At 36.2% G+C, this 23,649-nt stretch overlaps 1 long non-coding RNA gene across 1 annotated transcript in view; it reads left to right on the forward strand.

Annotated features, from left to right (window-relative positions):
- Positions 1 to 15,554: 15,554 nt before the first annotated feature.
- Positions 15,555 to 23,649, forward strand: part of LOC138174761 (uncharacterized) — a 78,934-nt gene continuing 70,839 nt past the window's right edge. The window contains exon 1 of the long non-coding RNA XR_011171814.1: positions 15,555 to 15,677. This is a non-coding gene — a long non-coding RNA (uncharacterized lncRNA). The remainder of the gene's footprint in view (positions 15,678 to 23,649) is intronic.

The raw sequence follows: 23,649 nt of genomic DNA on the forward strand, positions 1-23,649 counted from the left end.
GCAAACCCCTCCCTGCCCATTAGAAATTAAGTTCCTCAAATGCAGGGACCCTTGTTTTTGTCTTTTTCATCCCCAGAACCTAGCATAGAGCTTGGTACATATCCCTCAATAAATGTTTATCATTGTTCTTCAAGGAAATATAGCTAGTCAATGACAGAAATTAGGTGAAACCAAGATTTCTGACTTCTAGTCTAGTGCCCCCTTCCCTACTACTATTCTTAAAAAACTTTAAATGTGGGGCAGCCAGGTAGCACAGCGAGTAAGAGCACTGGCTCCAGTGTTGAGAAGACCTGGAGATCGAATCCCGGGCTCAGACACTTAGCACCCACCCAGAAACACCTGGCCGTGTAACCTTGAGCAAGTTACTTAACCCCAATTGCTTAGGGGCGGCCAAGTGGCTCAGCAAGTAAGAGCACCAGCTCCAGTGTCGGGATGACCTGGATCAAATCCGGGCTCAGATACTCAGCACCACACCCAGAAATAACTAGCCGTGTAACCTTGAGCAAGTTACTTAACCCCAATTGCTTTAAAAAAAAAACTTTAAATGCTTTCTATTTGTTTGCTTTTTCTTCCATGAAGAGAAATTCTAAAACAAAAATCCAATAGCTGGTTCCTTATTTGGTTCTAAAGAAGTCAAGACAGACACTGGTTTAATTTGCTAAAATTTACATCTTTGAGCTCTTTTTAAGTGTAGAAGACAAGATAACTCAAGATTGTACTTAACAAGCCCAGTTTCTCATGTATTTTCTACTTAGTTTGCTTTGCAATATGATCAATAATACTCCCTAGCATATACTTGAAAACACTTGTTTCATTCACATAAATAAAAAGATTTCCTCAAAATTAGCTAACAATAACAATAATAATAATAATAATAATAATAGCTAGCATTTATATAGTACCTATTTGTTTTAGGCATTGTGTTAAATGATTTAAAAATATTTCTCATTTTATCTTTATAATCACACAAAGGAGCAAGATACTATTATTATCTCCATTTTACAATTGAGTAGACTGAGGCAAACCCAGTTTAAGTAACTTGCCCTAGTTCACACAGTAAGTCTGTGTTTGGAGTTCAAATTTTAAGTTGTCTGCCTGACTCAAGGCCCAAGGAGCTATCTACTATGCCACCTAGCTGCCTCAAAAAAAATTAGCAATGAGAAATGTATTTCAGTCCAAATCACATGACTACTCTCATTTGGTGCCATGATTAAGATATGCTCTTGATTGTTAGTATAACTATAAAGAGCCAAAAGATAGGCAAATCAGCAATAGCAGGACTTACAGGTATAAGCACCACTCAAATAAATTTTGCACTGAAGAAAGATTTTGGAGGTGGAAGAAAAAGCAAAATAGGACATGAGTTTTTTCTTTATTTTTCTTTTAAATATCTGTTTGTTTTATTCACAAATAGGAATTTTTTATTACATTCCCAAAATACAAGCAACAGTCATTCAATGTTGCTTTTATTTTTTATATTTCGTAATTCTATTCAACAAATATTTATCCAGTACCTAATACATGCTTAATAATCACTGTAACCACCCCCTCCCCAACACACACACACACACACACACACACACACACACACACATACACAAATACACACACACGGCTTAGAGAAGGGAAGAATGGAATACTTGAAAGACTTCTGGGCTTTGGAGTATTTTTCTTCATCTCTTAAAATTTGGAATTATTACATAGTTTGAGACTAAAGTTACATATTAACTAGAGTTACTAGGGTTGGGACTAGAGTTCATGACAAAGAAGAGAACAGAAATAGTAATACTTCCTCCCAGCCATATGAAGAAGCACTGCTACCCTAGTGATAAATAATATCAGCAGTTGCCTTCAACTCATGCCTCTAGGAAGGCTGGAGAAGTGACACCAAAGGGGTCAAGCTGCAAGAAACAATATAATATTGAGTTTTTATCATTTTTAAATGTATTCCTCTGTTTTGTTTTGTTGGTTGGTTTTTAAACACCAGTGTCTGTTCAGGTGACTGGTGGGGAAAACAATAATAGCAACAGATATGTTACAGGAAATACGGAGGAACTGGTAGTTCTTATCCCCTTCCCCTAACTTCCTTCAGCTGCATGTAACTGGCACCTAATTCTAGTCATGTTCTTTTATTCTGCTAAAAAAATCTGTATTTCTAATGACACCTGTGACTGACCTTCTCTGGTGTATTTTCTTCTGCTCTTTTGTTGACAGCAGGAAGGGGTGGACCAATTCTAGGAGCAACACAGGAGATACTGACCTTTCTTAGGACAGGGCTTCATTAGAACCTAACAGCCCATTGTTAAGAGTTTTCCCTCTGTAAGTGGAGACATACATACAAGCTGCTTATTTGTTTCATAACTAAGCTTCCAAGGATACACTTATTGCAAACTTGGGTCTTTCAATTTTTTCTATCATACCTAAGCCTTATCTGCTTAAACATACAGTGTTAGAATACTTTACTAAATACTGGGAGGGTAGGGGGAGAAAAGGGAGGTACATGATATGGAATTAATGAGCACAGAATCTGTGCCTTCAACCTATTTTGAATTTTTTTTAGTTAAGGATTCTTTATATTTTGTGTGTATATATTTATGTATGTACATGCAACGGACCCCCATAGTAATCTAATAAAGTCTATGGACCCTTTTCCAGAATGTTTTTAAATGCATAAAATAAAATAAATGGGATTATAAAGGAAATCATTCATATTAAATAGTTATCAAATTTTGTATAAACAACCACACAAAAATCTCAGACTTCCAGTAACAATTTTTGTAGGAAATGTTCCTTCTTCTTTGTTAGTCGCATTAAATCATTTTATTAGATTTGGCTGAAATTTCCAATAGAAGAACCGAATTCATCTCTCTTTCAATATTCACCTTCTTAGCATTTCTTTGAATTCCCAGCAAAATCCTTTTTAAATCACCTTATTAAGATTTTCTATCTAGCTTCTGTAAAAATGTAGAAAAATCCACCATATCTGTTTCACAAAATAACCATCTTCTCCTTTTGTAATCACACCTGAAATTGATTTTTCCTATTCAGCTCTTCACTGATATCTCAACATTAAAGCATTTATTGGACACTAAAAGAAGGTGCATACATGAAGCCTCGGATTTTAGAACTAGAAGTGAAATTAAATCAACTAGGCCAATATTTTACTATTCAGTTATATCCAACTCTTTGTGACCCCATATGGGGTTTTCTCGCAAAGATAGTGGAGTGGTGTTCTCTTTACTTCTACAGTGGATTAGACAAACAGAGGTTAAGTGATTTGCCAGAGTCACATAGCTAGTTAGTGTCTACCACTGGATTTTAACTCGTCTTCCTGACTCCATATCCAGCAATCTATCCACTGAGTCACCTAGCTGTCTCTAGGCCAATATGCATTTTAAGATTAATTCATTGAGACCAAAGGCCATTAAACTGCATGTATTCCTTACATGTGGTATCATACATGCCAAAATTGCCAAAATGAACCATGATGTTTCCTATAAGATAAAGTGTAATTGTTGCCTCAGAAAATAGAATTATTTTAATGATAATAGTCTCTGATTAGACAATTTCAATGCCGACTCCAGAGCTTGTTAAGTAAACTGTATGTTTTTGTTTTGCCTACATGTTTTAGATTTAGTAAGATGTCAGATAAGAAAGAATATTGATAGCAAATGGAAAAGCAGAATGTTGGCACCAGAATAGGATCTGAGTTTCCAAGAGAATTTGAAAGCATACTTGCTTGTGCTTTATTGTCAAACAGTAATAGAAGAAACTCACTGAAACTGGCCTATTTTCTTGTAGCATATGTGATATCTGTAGAAGACCCTAAGGACTATAAATTCTAAAGTTCTAGATTAGTTTGAATCTAGAACTCCTTTGGCTATGTTGTTATAATATTACAACAATCAGTTGAAAAATGAAAAAAAGTCAAATATTTTCTTATTGCTTTGACTGAAGCCTTTCCCCAAATAGTATAACTGAACTTGACCTAGGATATGCTACTGACCAAGTGTCCAACCTTATTTAATAGATGAACCAAATGCTATCAATCAAACTTCAGTCCGATAGATATGGGCTTCACCCAGCACCAGAAGGTATAAGGGGGACAATGACATGATTGCTATGAATTTTGGTCCCTTTACTCCTTTTAATTGGTGGCAGCACTCATTCCATTAATCTAAGATTTATTTTGGATGAATTTATCATATCAGCTTTGACTCATGGTTTCTCTAGCCACTCAAAAATTCTGTCAGATCTACCAACTGCTACCCAGAGGGCAAGTAAGCCAGCCTAGTTGACACAGCAAGGTACCCTCAGGGAGAAACACCTCAAAACAAGAAACTAATACCAAGCAACTGAAACTATCACCATTGCCTCCTCTAAGACCTTGATGGAGATAGTCCCAGGACCCTGTGTGCAAGATCCTCAGGAATCCCATCATACCCACTGGCCCTGCCTCCTGCCCTACTGTCCAGAGAAAAAACCTGGGTGGAGATGCCCTCCTTCTTAGTAACCATAGCTAGTGAAGATCTGTAAAAGAAAGTTCTCATCACAAAATTCCTCAGCAATGTTGGATTGGTCAACATCAAAAATAGAAAAAGATGCATTACCACCTGCATTATAATCATTATTTTAGACCACCTTGAAAACATTTAATATATGGTATTGTGAATCTTCCATCCATAAGTATAGGAAAGAGCAATGTTAGATAGGTACTGTATAATAAAGAGAATAAGGGAATCATTTGGAATCTACTCTAATATGTGGGCAGTATGTTTTCCAATGAGTAGAGTAGAAAGAATACTCAACTTGGCGAGTTGAGTTCTAGGCTCATAACCAAGCTCTGACATTCAGTATCTGTTGTGCTGTGATAAATTGTATCTGGGGTACATAACTGTGTTTTTAGACTCATTTTCCTCATATTTAAAGGAACTGGACTAGAAGGATTTTAAGATCCTTTCCAGTCCTAACAATAAATAATTCTATCACTCCATGATACTCCATTGGAAAAAAATAATCCTTTATGGCTTACTCCTGCTACCTTCCACATTCATGAACTGCCTTCACAATTTCATCTGAGCTTTACTCAGGGGTGACAACCTAGTTTTATAATAACCTTTGGAAGATGTAATTAGAAAGGTAAATCTGATACAAGAGCAGTTGTAATGCCATGTATGAGCAGCTTTCCAGAAGAATGCTACAGTGAACAGTTTTTAAGGTTCTGATTACACAGTATAGTGAACACTCTATTCCATAACAAATCAAAGCAAAACATTCACAGAAAATCAAGGTACAGCATTTACAATATTACAACTTATTATTAATTACATTTATTATTACATATATTATTATTATTACAACTTATTATTATTATTAAGCACAACAGCTTATCATTAAAATGGCCACATAGTTTTCACCAAAGTGTTTACAATATATAGAACAAATAACAATCATCTCAAAGTACAATAGGTAAAGTCTTCCACTCATGGAGCAAAGTCTTAAGTTAACTCAATCAGTATCACAATATAGTCTCAAAGTACAATAGTCAAAGTGTTCCACTCATGGGGCAAAGTCTTCCACTCATAGGGCACTCTTAAGTTAACTCCATCAGTCACTTATTCAGCAAAGTCTTCCACTCATGGGGCAAAGTCTTGATTAACTCAATCAGTCACTTATTCCTCAATCAATTAATAAGTATCATTAATAACTAAGTACAATAGAAAATACAGACCCTCCACCCCTAGGTCACTAGTAAACTACAATTTCATCATTACTCAGTACCTAGGGAGAGGCCTTTTTATCTTGACTTGGGGCCCGTTCTCAGATTCCCTGGATCCCCTTCTATGGTCCCAGATTCTTCCTGAATTCACCAGACTGTCACCTGAGTTCAATGGCAGACAGCTCCCAGTTCCTTGACCAGCTCTCTGGGCAGGTCCTGCTTCACACTGAAGTTCACAGTGTCTGGTCCATGTCAGATGCTTCACAATTTCTGCTCCAGGGAATTCAAGGCTCAACCAAGCCACAAAATAACAAAGTCTCAGCATCCCATTCATGCTTCCTCAGTCACCTGGGCTCCTGGATCCTGGCTCCAGGCTCCGGGATCCAGGCTTCTGGGCTCCTGTTCAGAAGAACCTCCACCACAACAAGTTCTCAGAAAATTCTGGTTCAGTTCTCCATTCTCTCTTCTGTAGCTGCTCTGCCACCAGATGCTGGTCCCAAGAAATTCTGACTGTGCCTCTCTGGGGCTTTTCTTATATACACAAAATTAGCTTCCTGTTTCAGCCAACCCCTTCCTGTTATGTCAGCAACAGGAGACAGGAGTTTGTACCTTCTGATTCCCCAGCAGAGGCTTGATCAATTAATAAGTACCTGCTACTTTTGCCAACACAAAGGGGTCTTCAAATTCAAATTACATTACCATTACAGCAGTCTAGAAAAATGATGCAAAGCCCAAAGGGAAACTTTTGGGAATATATGTATTATTCCTTTCTTCCTTTAAGCTATAGATTGCAGGGGCAAATGCTCTTCAGAATAATGAAAATGACTACAGGTTTATTGATAGTTTCGATTCTTCTTCAAGACTGTGTTAATAGGTAATAAGCATTCAAAATTCCTAATATGTGTGCATATCTATATCTATATATTTTATTTACTGTCACTGTTATTTTTTATCCTGTCTCCAGTGGAATCCAGTGAGGTTGATTTTTTTTTTATCTTTCCAATATTCAAAATTTACTTTATGGCAATATTTTTATATCAAATTCCAACTTCTATGTTCTTAGCAGGAAAAACAAAATGTCACAGTAGAATTAGAACAAAGGTAAAGAAAGTTTCTAAGTCTCCATTAAGGGCTTTTAGGTGATTTAAAAAATAACAACAAAAACAACAAGGCTCATGGGAATCATTTTCAAAGAAATAATTACAGGAATGAATCTTTAAGAAACTTTACTGTAGCTGAGTTTCAGAATCCGAGAGTTGACTCTAAAAGGCCATGTTGTTCTCAAAGTACCTGAACAAGAACCTATATATTTTATAAGAATGCCAGCCATATCATCCTCCAAATCACTAACAAAAGGATTAAAAAGTGCACAAGAAAGAACCTAAGAGAGAACCCTAGGAAACTCTGGTGGAGACAATCACTCTAAATTGCTCTAGTAATGACACTTTGGTTCTAATCAACTAGTTTTGACTTTGCCTAATTTAGTATTATCCAGTCCATACATTTCCCTTTTGTTCACAAAGACTAGTTGCCTCAAAGACATTTTTAAAAAATACTTTGCAAAAATGTCACTGTTAATATCTACAAAATTCTCTTGTAATTCCTAGGTTAGTAGCTTTGTCAAAAAAAAAAAGAAAATCGTGTGTGTGTGTGTGTGTGTGTGTGTGTGTGTGCTTGTGTGCATGCCCATGCAGCACATTGGCTTATAGTGATCACTCTACTCTTTCTAGAAAGATCAAAATTCACCTCCTTAATAACATATCTATAATTTGTCATGAATCAAAAGTAAGTCAACTGCCTGAAGTGTCAAAAATAAAGCAAAACTGGAAGTCCCCATCTACAAATTTTCTTGAACTGTATTTCCCAACTCATTCAACAAAGATGGCCTTTATGGCCAATAACATATCGTTGGTAAAACAGACAAAACATATTAGTTTATTTATTTACGTATGTATCTGTGTATACACAGGTATACATATGCATGTATACAAACATTCACAAATATGCTTCAAAAATAAATAGGATACATTTACTTTTAATTTTCTACTCACAGATAACATAAGAACTGATGTGGTGTGATGGAAAAAATGCTGTATTTGAAGGCTACATATGAACTGTGAGAGATAGAGAAATCAATTTAATTTACAAGTTGATTTTTGCTCTCTTCTACTTACTAGATAAAAGGTAAAGTTTTAGAAATTTCATAAATATTGTTTCCACTGTTTTAAATATGTAAGATTTCTCTACTTTCCAAATAATTTCTCATTTTTTCATCTAAGATAAAGTAGTGGATTGAGTTCAAATCTGACATTTGCTAGCTATGTGACCATGGACAAATCATGACCTCTCTAAACTTCAGGCAACTCTCAAGACTGCATGGTATGCATGGGGAGGTAGGAGTCCCCACACTAATGAAAAATACATATGCTTGATAGAAAGTCTCCTCAAAATCATTATTTGTCAGGGGAATTTTTATTTTAAAATGTAAATTGCTAGATGTCTGAGAAATCCACAACATAAAAATAGTGGCAATGATTTTTCATTTTAATTGCAGTCGCAATCTACTTTATGGGTGGGTAATCTTTCTGTAGTGACCATCCATTGCATATCCCAACCTATACACATCTCATTATCCTGTGCAATTTTTGCCTGTAATTTTCCATAAATCCTCCATGTACAACCCACACAAGGTATTGAACCTTTTGATATTTTGTAGAAGCCAGTGCAGCACTCATGATGTTTATCTATTATAAATAATAAGCATTTATTAAGTGCCTGTGTCACTCTGTGTGACACTCTGTGTCAGACACCGTACAAGGAACTAGGAATGCAAAGACAAAAATCCCATTCTATTGGACAAGACAATATTTAGCATATACAAAGTAAATATGAATCATATACTCTCATTTCACTCCATAATTAGCCTGCCTTATTCTCTGAGCAAATATGCCCTTGATTATGTCTTTAATGCCACTTTCCATATACCAGTCCTCCTTGGAAATTTACTGAATACTGCTGACGCCCACCAGGCATTTTTTTCCACTGATATTTGAGTCATCTGCTAGATCATTCCATGAACTTCTGAGATTATGGTGTCCAGAGATTCACAGTTAGACACCATCTCCAGTAGAAAATTTGTATTAAAAAAGTGGCTTCTGGAGCAATAAGCAACATGAAAGCATGGAAAATGGGGTGCAGCTTCCCCAAAGTAATCTGGCTTCATCGATTCCCCTTCCTCCTATACAATTCTGAACATAGCTCACTGTTTTCTGCTGTGTGTGTTATTCACTATATACTGATAGAATAATTTGATGTGCTGCACCTCAAGTTGTATATCATAGTCTAAGTAAAAATTTACTTTGCAGCTACTTTTTTTTCTGTGTGTATAGTCCAGGCAAATCTCTTTCACATTACAGAGCATTTCACTGCAGAAGCTTGGCAGTATTCCAGAGCTTAAGTTAATTAATATAATATCATCTTTGAATTATAACATTTGAAAAATGTGCTATTAATACATATCAATGGCATGGTAGAGTAATAAATTTGTAAACAGAAGACACTGGGTTCAAATCCTGCATTTGATGCTTACACTATCATAAGTTTGGATTTCTAGCTAGAAGAGATATTAGAAGTCATTTATGTCAGCTTTATTTTTTTTAAAGATGAGGAACCTGAGCCCCTGAGAGTTTTATTAACTTGTCCTTAATTTATAAAATGAAGATAATAATATGTACTAGATTGTATCAAATTCACGGAAAGGCAGCATAGTGCAGTGAAATAGAACTGACTTCAGAGTAAAAAGATCTGAGTTTAAATCCTACTTCTTCTGTCTTTTACCTGCATGGCTTTGGACAAGTCAGCTAATCTCCTTGGATCTCCATGTCCTCAGTCATAAAATAATACTAAAAGCTAACATTTATATAGTGCATACTATGTGCCAGACACTGTGCTAATCACTTTACAATTATTATCTAATTTAATACTCATAACAACCCTGAGAGACAGGTGCTATTATTATTCCCATTTTACCAATGAGGTCACTGAGGCAAATAAGGTTTAAGCGACTTGCTTGGGGTAACACAGTGTCTGAGGTCTGATTTGAACTCAGGTTTTTGTTTCTTCAGGCCTTGCACTCTCTTTACTGGGCCACCTAGCTTCCCCTAATGGGGGAATTAGACAAAATGACCTTTAAGATTCCTCTCAACTCTAGATTTATGGATCTTATCATTGCTATGAGGAAGAAATGGGATAGTAAAAATAATTTACAAATCTCCAAAATGTGAATAACTACCCATAATCAAAATTATTACATGACTGCACACCTTAGGTGCAAGTATATCTCCCAGGTTAACACCTTACTTGTAGGTCACTATTCTCCATGTAACTGTACCTGTCAGGCTTTCATGATCTCTGTGCACACATTAGATACATAAAGTTGACTCAAGATTAAAAATGGTTTGATAAGGAAAGTTTGTTATCTCCTAAGTTTTAAAATAAATTTAACAATGCGTTGTTGGTTTCTAGAAATAGAAAGAAAAAAATAGCTAGACAGGAATAATTGGACATGTGGCCTGAAAAAAAAGCACCCAAATCTTATTAAATAAATCAATTTCAGACTCAATCATAAAGATATGCCACCAAAAAAGACAAATAAAAAGCTCTTGCAAAAGGTGCTTGCTTCATTGACCAAAGTTTCTGATTTGCTTTCCAGTGTGGAATGTATCTTCAATCTAGCAATTGCTCTCCTTGACTGAACATTTCAGTTTTAGGTAAGTAATTTCTAGGAGTGATGGTTTCAGGCTGCCTGTTGATCTTTCTGCAGTGCTCTTTCCTACATTTGCAGTCAGAACAGGCTTCATCTCACTATTGGATCACTCTTTTTACCCTTCTTTTTAGTCCTTTAGCATTTCTCTGAATATAGTGTACCTCTGAGATCAGGTTTTGAAAATAATAAATTCAATGTTCCACAAACATTTTCCTTTTCACAAAGGAGTTTCTCAAACATAAACTACAGTTGATCTATCTATTGTCAGATTATAAGAATTGTGGCATATTCCTGAAAATGATACTCTCCATTTTACTGTCAGGTAGTTGCCACTTCAGGCTAATTATTGTCTGTGATGTTTCTCTCTACTTTTTTTTAAGTCTCTCTACTTCTTAAGTATCCTGTTAGGAAGTAATTCAAGGCCTAAACATTAAAACCTTACTCTATGAAATGTAATAGAGAGAACAATGCAGTTGGGGCTAGTGCTTTGTGTCAGTATAAGTAATCATATTCAGCATTCAGAGTATAGCACATATCTCAGGAAGAATTTTATTGTATTCCACACTGGATGCAAAAGCAAGAAAGTCTCTTGTTCTCTCTGAGATAGATTTTCATATTGTAGCTTCAGCACTTAGAGATGAATTCCTAGGATGTCAAATGTATAAACAAAAATATGTTCCAAAATGGAAAATAAGTTATTTTCATTCATCATTGTGGATCATCTCTGGCAAGATAATCAAAAGTTACATCAATCAATCTATAAATTCATTGAAGTGGACATTCTCTTCAATGGTACAAGAAGCAATTCATTCATGTTTTCTCATGCCATTAAATGCATGTCCACATCCTCCCAAAAAATCGTCCAGGGGGTTCTCCAAAAATGCTACAGTCCTTCCTCTAGGTCTCTTGACTATGGTTAGTTACTACAGCACACAGGATGTTCATCATTTATCTTTAACTCTTGCTATATGAGTAGCTAGTCTGCTTCTTTTTTCTAGAAATATATCTCTCTGTTAGCTTTTACACAGTTTCTTCTATACAATTCCTGTTTGGTGATATGTGACAGCCTACATATTCCCACAATATATTTCTTCCTTGACTTTGGGAAATGGGCAATTTTGTTCTTTATTATTTACCTTATTTGTAGTCATATAGTATCACTGAAAAAATACTGATATTAAACAGATGGGCTTCTGATAAAGGAGAAAATTGACATCATTTAAATTATTGAATCACTACACTTTGGTCTTCTACTATAATAAAATCTGGACCCAATACATTAACTGTTTGCACTGCCCATGCAAAATATGTAATAAAAATAGTCATAAATTGAATAGTGTTTTAAGGTTTGCTAAACACTTTAGATATGTTACCTCATTCAATTCTCATAAAATCTCTGTGAGGCAGGTGCTATTCTTATCCTCACTTTACAGATGAGGACACTCAAGGTTAGAGAAATGAAGTGGCTTGCCCAGGGTCACATGCCAAGTAAGTGAGTGAAATTTTGAACTCAGGTCTTCCTGACTTTTCCTGAGTAGAGTCTTACGTTGTACTACTCCACCTATCTGTAGATGGTCCAGGTCCATGGTCTGTTCATTCCAACTGAATATCACAGTCTAAGCTATATTAACAACTAATACTTAATGGAAATTTTAAAATAATAGATACTTGCACATATATGTACATATATATAATACCAAAGAAGGACAGAAAAATTAAGGAAAAAATCTCACATGGTAACTTAATGTACACTTTTCTCTACCATCGCCAGGATAAAATGTATGTTAAAAAATTACTATTTTCTTCAAAGATTATGAGGATTAAGACTGTTTTGGAAATGAAAGAGTTAAAGGTATCATTTCATTGATGATTTTTTTTAAGTTTTCTAGTTACCAGATATAGTTGGGAAAAAGCAAAAAATCACAACATAGAAAACCTATATCTGAATGAATCAGGGCAATAGATGTATTTCTTGATACTCATCGGCTGGTCACATTCATTAAGGGCAAATCAGTATAAATGCAACCAGATGCTACATTCATTTCCACTAAAATTGATTCAGACCAAATTACAGAACCTCTCAGATTAAAATCACAGTATTAAGCCAATGGTTTACATTTAGAATTCTTATTTTACTTTCAAATCTTTTTGATAATTACACTAGGGGGGAAATGCAATATGTGTCGGCATCTCCAATTGTTCCCTGATTATATTGTACAGTGTATTTTTTCCCACTGTTTTGTCTTTCATGGGATTTTGAAATAAATTTGGCTCAAATGCTTTGTCATAGTTGTCTTCCTGGCTTGCCATAAGGTAAATCTTTTCTTTTTCTATTTCTGTTTTTGAATCTACTTCTTTATTGTACATGATATCTCATCTCTTAAGGGACTTGAAGCAAGAAAAGAACAATTAGTATGTTATTTACTTAAGTATTAAGTTGTAATGAACATGTAGTTGGGGCTTTTTCATTTGTAACTATTAAGAACTGATTTTTAAAAAATATGCAGCTCTTTCAGAAATTTAACTAGATAAGTCTTACATAGAGTAAAAATTTTTCTCTGTGAGTAATTTAAAATATTTTGAGAAATTGCATTAATTATTTCAAGACATTAGAATTAATGTTACAAAGCAAAGAACTTACTCATTGGTAAATTTTATTTTAGGAGTATTTTCCTTAATGTATAATTAATCCTTGATAACTGACCCATTGTCCCATTCATTCTCACACTATATAATATGAAGACTCTTTGTATGTATGTTATAGGTCTATATATTATATCTGTACTCTATGCTGAAGCCAAAATAGATTTGGCATGTTCCCCACAATCATACTTGAACTATTACTTATCCTGGGCCCTGTATTTGGAACATCCCTTTCCTCCATCTTTCTGCATATCCCATCCATCCTTTAAACATAAGCATACCAATTTTTCTATGAAATTTGGTGTAATTCCCAGTTGTAATTGACATCTCCTTCATTAGATCTCCTAATATTTCATCTGTCAGTCATTTATTTATCATAGTCTAATTGATATGAAAATATATACATACACATATGCGTATATATACTTATATACATATATATGGATATGTTATATATGTATGCACATATATATTCTTTCATGCTTTCTATCACACTAAAAACCTTTTACAGGTAAGGACCTTTCCTTAATTAACATGAACTTTAAAATGATTCGTGCTATACATAAGATGTAGTAGATATTTAATGATTTTTTAAATGAATCTGGTGATATCTATTGAAAAAATCATCTATATAAATCTCATCCTGGGTGGAGTCAAGATGGTGCAGTAGAAACAGGACCTCCCACCTTCCACGATCCATGTAAAAGGGGACTCTGAACAAACTTTGGAGCTACAGAACCCACAAAATGATACAGAGAAGCTAACCTCCCACCAAGGACAGCCAGGCAGCACTCTGGGAGCCAAGCCCAGACACTCCCAAGCTGAGGTTTTAGCCCCAGAGAGGGACTGACCAGCCACCAGTTGGAAGGACTTCAGATCATCACAAGCTGTAGCTGTTTCCATAATTATCAAAACATAGATGCTAAGGACAAAGTGAGAGGTCAGTGCAGTGTGGATTTTGGGACCCAGTAATTGGGAATGTGTTCACTTTTGACCACTGGGTGAGAAGCCACTGAGGGCTGCAGTGCAGCCACGTGGCAGCTTCAGCTCCTGGCCTGCAGAGTGTAGGGGGACCAAGTGACCAGTCTGAGGGATAATTGCTTTTGCTTTAACCTGCTTGGATCTGGATTGTGGTCTATGGTGGAGGTCCTGGGGTGTGTGACCAGCTTGCCAGAGTGTGTGGAGGCTTCAAAGAGGGCACCCAAATAATACCTTAACAGCTGAGAAAACCATAGCATTTGGGAAGAAAGCTCCTCTGTCTGGTGGCAGAGTCCTACTGTGGCAAAAAGCCCAGGGGTCAAGTGACTGAGGGGTGACATAATCAGGCAAAGGAAGCAAAGAGAAAAGAAGAACCCAACATTAGACTCCTATTTTGGGGACAAAAAGGAGCAAAGCATGGAACAGGAGGAAGACAGTGAAGTCAGAACTCCTGCACCAAAAGCTTCAAAGGAAAATACGAGCTGGTTACAGGCCATAGAAGACCTTAAGAAGCAGATAAGAGAAGTGGAGGAAAAATTGGGAAAAGAAGTGAGAACGATGCAAGAAAATTACAAAATGAGAGTCAACAGCCTGACTGAGGAAAATAACACCTTAAAAAACAGACTAGGGGGTGGCCAGGTAGCACAGCAAGTAAGAGCACGGGCCCCAGTGTCGGGATGACCTGGGATCAAATCCAGGCTCAGATACTTAGCACCACACCCAGAAATAACTGGCTGTGTAACCTTGAGCAAGTTACTTAACCCCGATTGCTTAAAAAAAAAAAAAAAACAGACTAACTCAAATGGCAAAAGAGGCTCAAAAAGGCAATGAGGAGAAGAATGTCTTAAAAAGCTGAATTTGCCAGATGGAAAAAGAATCTCAAAAGCTCAATGAGGAGAATCATTCCTTCAGAATTAGATTGAAGCAAATGGAAGCTAATGACTTTATGAGAAATCAAGATGCTGTTAAACAGATCCAAACAAATGAAAGAATACAAGGCAATGTGAAATATCTCATTGGAAAAACCACTGACTTGGAAAATAGATCCAGGAGAGATAATCTAAAAATTATTGGACTACCTGAAAGCTATGATCAAAGAAAGAACCTAGAAATCATCTTCCAAGAAATTCTCAAGGAAAACTGCCCTGGTGTTTTAGAACCAAAGGGCAAAATAGAGCTTGAAAGAATCCACTGATCACCCCTGAAAAAGATTCCAAAAAGAAAACTCCTAGAAATATTATAGCCAGGTTTCAAAATTCCCAGATGAAGGAGAGAATATTACAAGCAGCCAGGAAGAAACAATTTGAATATTGTGGAAACACAATCAGGATAACTCAAGATATGGCTGTTTCTACACCAAGGGATGGAAGGGCTTGGACTATGATATTCTGGAGGGCAAAGGAGCTGGATTAAAACCAAGAATCATCTACCCAGCAAAACTGAGTATCATCTTTCAGGGGAAAATATGGTCATTCAGTGGAATAGAGGATTTTCAAGCATTCTTGATGAAAAAAACAGAGTTGAATAGAAAATTTGACATTCAGATACAAGAAGCAAGAGAAGCATGAGAAGGTAAATGGGGAAAAGAAATCATAAGGAATTTTCAAAGGTGAACTATTAACATTCCTACATGGAAAAATGATAATTGTAATTGATGAAACTTTTCTCAGTATGAAAATAGTTGAAGGGAATACATACATACATATATATATATATACATATATGTATATATAGCAGAGGGTGGAGGGTATATGGGCGTATGAATACATATATGAATATGTGTATATATGTTTACAGGTATACATAGATAGAGAGCACGGGACCAATTTAATAGGAAGGGATGATACTTAAAAGGTGAAATTAAGAGGTGAGAGAGGAATATAATGAGAGGAGATGGGGAGAGAGAGAATGGGGTTAACTGTCTCTTATAGAAGAGGCAAGGGAAAATGGTTACAATGGAGGTGAAGAATAGGAAGGCAAAAGGGAATGGGTCAACCTTATTCTCATTGAATTTGGCTCAGGAAGGGAATGAAATACACACTAAATAGGGTATCTCACCCTACAGAAGAGTAGGGGGGAAAGGGGTGAGAGGGGGGATAATGGAAGGGAGGGCAAGCTGGGGGGAGAGAAGTTGGAAGCACCCACTTTTGAAGAGGGACAGGATCAAAGTAGAGAATAGATCAAGTGGGAGGTGGGATAGGAGGGAGGGAAATATAGTCAGTCTTTTACAATATATCAACTATGTTAATATTTTGCATTAGCTACACATGTACAACCTATACTTAACTGCTTATCTTCCCTTTAAGGGTGGGTGAAAAGGGAGGAAGGTAATGAATCTGGGATTCAAAGTTTTAAAATCAAATGTTTAATATATATGTGTGTATATATATACATATATATATATACTATTATTAATACTATTTTACATGTAATTGGGAAATAAGATATATAGGCACTGGGTATAGAGATCCACCATGCCCTACTGGAAAAGTCAAAGGGGGTATGAGAGAAGATATGGGAGAGAGCAGACTGGAGGAGGGCATATCCTGTAGGACTGCTATTTTGGGGCAGTGGGTAGGGGAAAAACAGGGAGAAAATTTGTAACTCAAAATCTGGCGGAAATGAATGATGTAAATCAGAAGTTAATAAAGCATTTGAAAAAAAAAGAAAAAATCATCTGTATTTCATTTCCTCTTTGGAATAGTACCTACATCTTGTCTAATGACATAGCAGACTTCTCAAGCTTTTTTTCCTTTAGAGAACCCTTCTGATTTGTTTTTATGACCTGGAAACAAGAGGGGTTATGGAGGTCGCAGAAAATGAAAAATATGTAAATTAAACATAACCTCATTTTTTTCATGGAGTTACAGAGATACTTCACTAAAACCTAGAGTGCAAAAATCACTGTTTTGAGCTCCTATAATGATATCAGTATATATCTTGTGAGGGTTGTTACTTGAGTAATATCATAGTGGCTTTAATCCAACTATCTAGGGCTGCATCTTAATTTTCAGTCTATGTAGGAATCCCTCAGAAGAGATAAAAGAGTCACACATTTGTATAGACTTCCTTATTGATAGGACAGCACTTTAAGTTTTACGCTAATGTTAGTTAAGGTAGTTATAGAGTGAAGAGACATAAGGGACCTCAAAATCACCTTATCTGACCCCCTTAACTTAGCTAACCCAGAGTGAGGAAAAGAATATCCCAAGTAATCTCAAATTAGTGTCAGAGGAAAGACTCGAATTGGGATATCCTAATTTTGGGGACAAGATTCTTCTATGTCAGATCTTTCCAACTGGCACCTTGTTTCAACCTTGCTTTTCTTCTCATATAGAAGTGAAGAATAGCATAGAATATTAACCTCTGAGACTGAAGCAGAATCTCAGCTATGGTAAGTATACTATTTTTCCTAATGCATTCTCATTTATACAAATGACTAAAAAGGAAATAAACAGTATTAAAGGAAGTAATAAACATGGAGAGAAAGTATCCAGAGCAATCCAAAAGGATTTGGATATGCTTTGTAAACACAGTTACATGCTAATGAATTGTAGTTTTGACAGATGTGTAATATGCCATTTGGCTCAGAGATGATATTTGTGGTCATTTTAAGAAACAATTAGATGGCATCTGGGGAAATTGGAATATTAAAAAAGAAATTAATCTTAAAGGAGCTGAATGACCTTTGCTGACTTCTATAAGTATTAAATTGTGCTTTGTTTTATGCACAGGGTTTACTAATTCACTCTTAAGGTTGTTTCTGGTAGTACTAATAGTAGAAGACAGAATACTTTGAAAGGATAGAATGCATTTTTGGCAAGGTTTTGGTCATGTGATGAATATATTAACAATATTCATTAACTAAAATATATTAGTCATTTTTTTGTTCATAAAACCATATAGAAAGCTCAGAACTAGAATACTAGGACTGAAAGAGGCAGAGAGATTATGTCATCCAACTCCCTCCTCTTATAGAAAAGGGCACAGAATTTATGGTAGTCCTACTATCATTTTGAGAGAATGTTATTATCCTTAGTTAGAGATGAGAAACCAAAACTCAACATTTGAAAAGTCTGTAACCTTATTAATGAAATCAAAACATACTGAAGGTGGCATAGCATAATGGATGAAGGACTGTCCTCAGAGTTCAAAAGCCAGGGGTTCAAATACTACCTTTGACATATGCTACCATTTAACCTCTCTGTGTCCCTAGGAAACTGATTAAGTTTATAAGGTGCAGATAAGGTACTGATTGCGCTGGTAAAAGAAGTTCCTCATCAGAAAGTCCCTATAGTCAGTCAATAAACACTTATTAAGGGCCTACTATATGTCAGGCATTAGGCTAGATGCTGGAAGTACAAAGAAAAGTAAAAGGTAGTCCCTATTTTCAAAGACCTCACAATCTAATGAGAGAGACAACATGCAAACAATTATAAATATAAGGTAATAACTAGTCCAGACAAGTTACAGATAGGGTAAATTGGAGATAATCCACCAAGAGAAGACACTAGAACTAAGGGGGATTTTGTAGAATGTAGGATTTGAAGGAAGGCAGATTCTTCCTTTCCTGTCAGCAGCAGCCATCAGCAGGCTAAGCACGAGCCAAGATGGGGGTCTACATATATATCCATGGGCTATGGAGGAAGAAGCAGTTGCTTATCACGCAGTCCCTCTCTGAGCATGCACTGTTGACAGTGTCTGCCCTGTACCATGCCCCCTGACCCAACCAGACCCGACAAGGCTTACAGACTGGGGTATAAGGCCATGCAAAGTTATGTCATCTACCATATTTGTGTTCATCATGGTGGGTGAAAGTGTACAGTTCCCAAGGGAGCAACCTAAGGTAAACCTGTGCATTATGGTGTCAATCAACTGAAGTTTGCCAAGAGTCTTCTGTTTGTAGTAGAAAAGCATGCTGGCCATCACTGTGGGCCCCTAAGAGTTTTAAACTCCTGCTGGGTGGGTAAAGATTCAATCTACAGATGCTTTGAAGTTATTCTTATTGACTCATTCCATAAAGCTATCAGACAAAACCCTGACACTCAAAGGATCACCAACTCAGTGCACAAATACAGAGAGATTCATGGGTTTACCTCAGTTGGCCAGAAGAGCCAGGGTCTTGGAAAGGGTCACAAATTATACCATAACATTGGAGGATCTCATCATACTACTTGGAAAAGGTACAATACTCTCTAACTACATTGATACCATTAATTGGTGTACATTTATTTGTATCTCTAGGGTTTAGCATGGTGCTTCATAAATAGAAGCTAATAAATGTTTGTTGACTTGATGAGTATAAATATTGTTAAATATTTGATGGAGTGCTTACACAAAGACGTGGACAAGAATCATACAGTATAAGAAAGTATGGATGTGTTGGAATCCACACTGCCAGAGGAAGTACAAAGAATCTGAATCCATTAATATACTAATGTTAAAATTCTCAGAGTTTATGGAAGCATGCTGTAACAAGTATCAAACCCCATTTAACACACAGACTAGGCAAATTCTGGATTGGTGAGGATCTGTTTGGTACTGAATCTCAAATCAGTCTTGAGTATCCAACTCATTGTATTTTTCTTACATATCCATGACACCTTGGAGAAAACAGGGCAGATTTGAATCTGAACCAGACTCAGGAGCACACTTTATTTTCTATTTGCAATGCATTAGCCTGTCACAGAGCATATACATACCTCAGCACTTCCCAAATCACACCTATCTCCCTGAAATTCTTTAGCCTAAGTGTGACTATGCCTGGGATGTACCAGTATGCTAAGTTTGCTAGAAGACACTTTTTTATCCCCGAACCCAGATAATTAAGTGAATTCTTCAGGCACTTAGAATATTTGAACTTCATAAGAGTCAAATTTAACACACACAAATTAACTTTATGGATAATGTTCCATTAAAAAATCTATACTATAAAGTGAAGCCTAATAGATTTAGTAACTTAAAGTTGGCAAAATTCCTCAGGCATTTTGGAGCTTGTCTATGTGTCAGACTCCAGAGAAAAAAGAGGTAGGGAAAGGAACAAGAAATCAGGCAGTAAATTAGCAAAAGAGGAAAGGAGCAAGCATTAATTAAGCATCTTTCATATACCAGATGTTCTAAGCACTTTCAAAATATTTATTTGATCCTCAACAGTCATCCTATGAGGTATGTGCTAAAATTTTCCTGATTTCCATTGGGAAAATTGAGGCACACAAAGATAAAGTGACTTACTCAGGATGATATAGCTAAGTAAGTATCTGAAGCCATATTTGAACTAGGTTTTCTTGATTCTAGGCCCAATATTCTATCCACAGTGGCACCTAACTTTCTTGATGCTTAATAACCTCTAGTTTCCACAACTGCCCTTTACTTTTCTTAAACCAAATCATTTCTCTCCTTTCTCTTCCTTTTCTTCTGTTCTTCCCTACTTTTCTTCTATCTCCTACATTAGGTATTAAAAACAAGACTGAAATCATCTATTCTGATTCTCTTCTAGGCTAGCTTTCTTATTGTTTTGTTGCCACTTGATATATAATTTTCTTTATTATTAACTCTTGTTAGAAATTTATGGGTACTTTGATTGCACTAAGCTATACTACCAGGACCCATGCCAAACCATTTGGATAGATACTAAAGTTTTAGTGTTATAGTATCAACAGTTGGACAATATTTTAAGGGATTGATGAGCCTTTCTTAAGTACCTATTTGTGCCAGACATTGTGTTAGGTACTGTGGATATCAGTACAAAGAACGGTGCAGTCTAAGGTGGCTAGGTGGTGCAGTGAATAGAGCACTGGCTCTGGAGTCAGGAGAACATGAGTTTAAAACTGGCCTCAGATACTTACCACAAAAACTAGTTGTGTGACCTTGGGCAAGTCACTTAACCCCAATTGCCCTACCTTCCCCCCTCCAAAAAAAAAAGAAAGGTGCAGTTCCCAATTTCAAGGAGCTTGCATTCTGTTGGGAAAGATAACACATAAACATGTAAAAGGAATACAAAGAAAATTAGTTAAAGAGGGAGGGCATTAGCAACTGCCATGGAATGAATAGCTTCTTGGAGAAGATAGTATTTGAACTAAACCTTGAAGTGATGGATTCTGTGAATCACAGTGAGGAGGGGATATATTCTAGGCCCAAGGGATAGCCAGCACAAAGGCATGGAAATGGTAAATAGGCAGTGTACTACCATGTAGGAGGAACAAGTTAAAAAGCTCAGTGTGACTGGATCAGAGAGTATGAGGGGGGAATAATACACAATGAAGCTGAAAAAGCAGGTTCACATAAGGTTGTGAAAAACTTTAAAAACTAAAATGAGGAGTTTTATACTCTATTCTAGAAGCAAGAGGGAGACTTTGGAGTTTGTCGAGTAGTTGTTGAGTTATCTCAGTCATGTATGACTCTCTGTGACCCTGTTTCGTGCTATCATGGCAAAGATACCAGAATGGTTTGCCATTTCCTTCTCCAGTTCAATTTACAGATAAGGAAACTGAAGCAAACAGTGTTAAGTGACTTACCAAGGGTCACACAAATAGTAAGAAAGCATCTGAGGCTGGATTTGAATTTAGGAAGATGAACCCAATGCTCTATCAACTGTGCCACCTAGCTATCAATTTATTGAGTAGAGAGTGATGTGATCAGACCTGTGTTTAAGGAAAATAATTTTGGCCATAGTGTGGAGAGTGAATTGGAGTCAGAAGAAGCTAGGCAGGGAGATCAATTATTAAGTCAATGCAATACTCTAGCCCAAAGATAATATGAAGATTTGAAATAAGACAGTAGTTGTGTGAGTAGAGAAACATATCAGACATATGAGACATTGTGGAGGGAAAGTAGCTATATTTAACAATTGACTGGATATGTGAGGAAATCTGGAAGAGTGCTGGAAAGGAGGAACATAATGAGTTCCAATTGTATTGAATTGGAGATTTCTTTAGGACATTCATTTTGAAATGTCTATTGACAATTGGACTTAAGAGACTGAAGCTCAAGCAAAAGATTAGAACTGAATATGCAGATGTAGGAGTCACTTACTTAAATATAATAATTAAAATGATAAACTGATGAGGTCACCAAGAGAAAAAGAAGAAGTGATGATCATTTTTTCTTAACATAATTGGATCTCCAATTGCATAGTTACATTGATTCTCCTCTCCCACTGCAGAAATGCTACCACAAAATAACTTTTAAAAACTAAAGCAACGCAGGTTTTATTTCAGTTTACGTATTTCATTTTCAATAATTTCTCATTTAAAACTTGTCAGAACCTGTTATTATATAAATTATAAATTAGAATACATTTATTAGCAGGTTTTCTGCTCCAAAGTTATTTATGTTGTGAAGAATGGTTTTAAGGTCCCTCACATATAAAACATGTTGACTGAGTTTTGTCAGTGATGGAACAATTTTGTGAAAATTCAAAAAGAACACTAATATTCTGTCTAAATAAGAAGACACAGGATGTAGCAAAAAAAATTCATCCTTGGTTAATAGCTTTCTTGGTAATTTAGATTCCAAGACAAGTGAAAAATTGCAGCAGAGTATAATGAGTAATGATTTATATTAAGGGTTGGAAAATATTTGCTAAGCAATTTAGAGATGGAAAAACATGATGGGATATCACAAAATGTCAGATGCCAGCCATACTCCCAAGTTATCCCTAGTCTTGTCACTGGCTTTGACCCCAGAATTCATGGCTCAAGAATATTCATTATCTCAGTGCTGCAACCAGAATATCTTAGATGGACAAAGCAAGGAAAATATTAAGGTGGAATGGTACCTCATCTCCACAGCATCTCTCTGTTCTTTATTGACTTTCCTCTACCTAAGATATGCTAGATATGCTAGGTTTAGATGGAATTTTAAAAAGAGTTCCCTAAGAGCCTTCATCATTTGGGTGGGAGCCAGAAGGGTGGGAACAATCAAGGCTGGGTCAGAAGGTGTAGAGGTAAATGGATATTCAAGAATGAGTTGGTGGTTAGGTCCAAGGTACAGGTGTCAGGGCTGGTTACTGACAGCAGGACTACTGAATAAGGATTAGACAGGTGACCTGGCAGTTGATACCGGGAAACTGAATAAGATTGGACCAAGGACATAGAACAAGGCATACAGGAAAGGACTTGTTACCAAATCAGACAAATTGGCATGCACAAGACATATATCACAAATTCTAGGTATGGAATGCAGCCCAGAAATGAATGATTAATAGGCCAGGTCATTCGCAAGTAAATCATGTCAGAAACTGGGCCAAGATCACAGACAACATCCAGGACATAGAAAGGGAAGGTATGATTGCTGATGCTTACTACCAAATGTGTCTCTTTAATGGGCTAATTCAGAATTTGTAAGGCACAGTTTCAATTTGAGCCATCAAAGGAGAGACCTGTCCTGGCTTTAAACACTCACTTTTTGAATGCATAAACTTCCCTCAATTCAATTATTTCTATATGGTTGATGCAGATTATCTATCCATCTATCTATCTATCATCTATCTATCTATCATCTATCTATCTATCTATCTATCTATCTATCTATCTATCTATCTATC

The sequence above is a fragment of the Petaurus breviceps genome, unplaced genomic scaffold (assembly GCF_028583685.1).
Source record: "Petaurus breviceps papuanus isolate PSGF00001 unplaced genomic scaffold, PetGlider_PUasm1.0 76, whole genome shotgun sequence".
Taxonomy (NCBI): domain Eukaryota; kingdom Metazoa; phylum Chordata; class Mammalia; order Diprotodontia; family Petauridae; genus Petaurus; species Petaurus breviceps.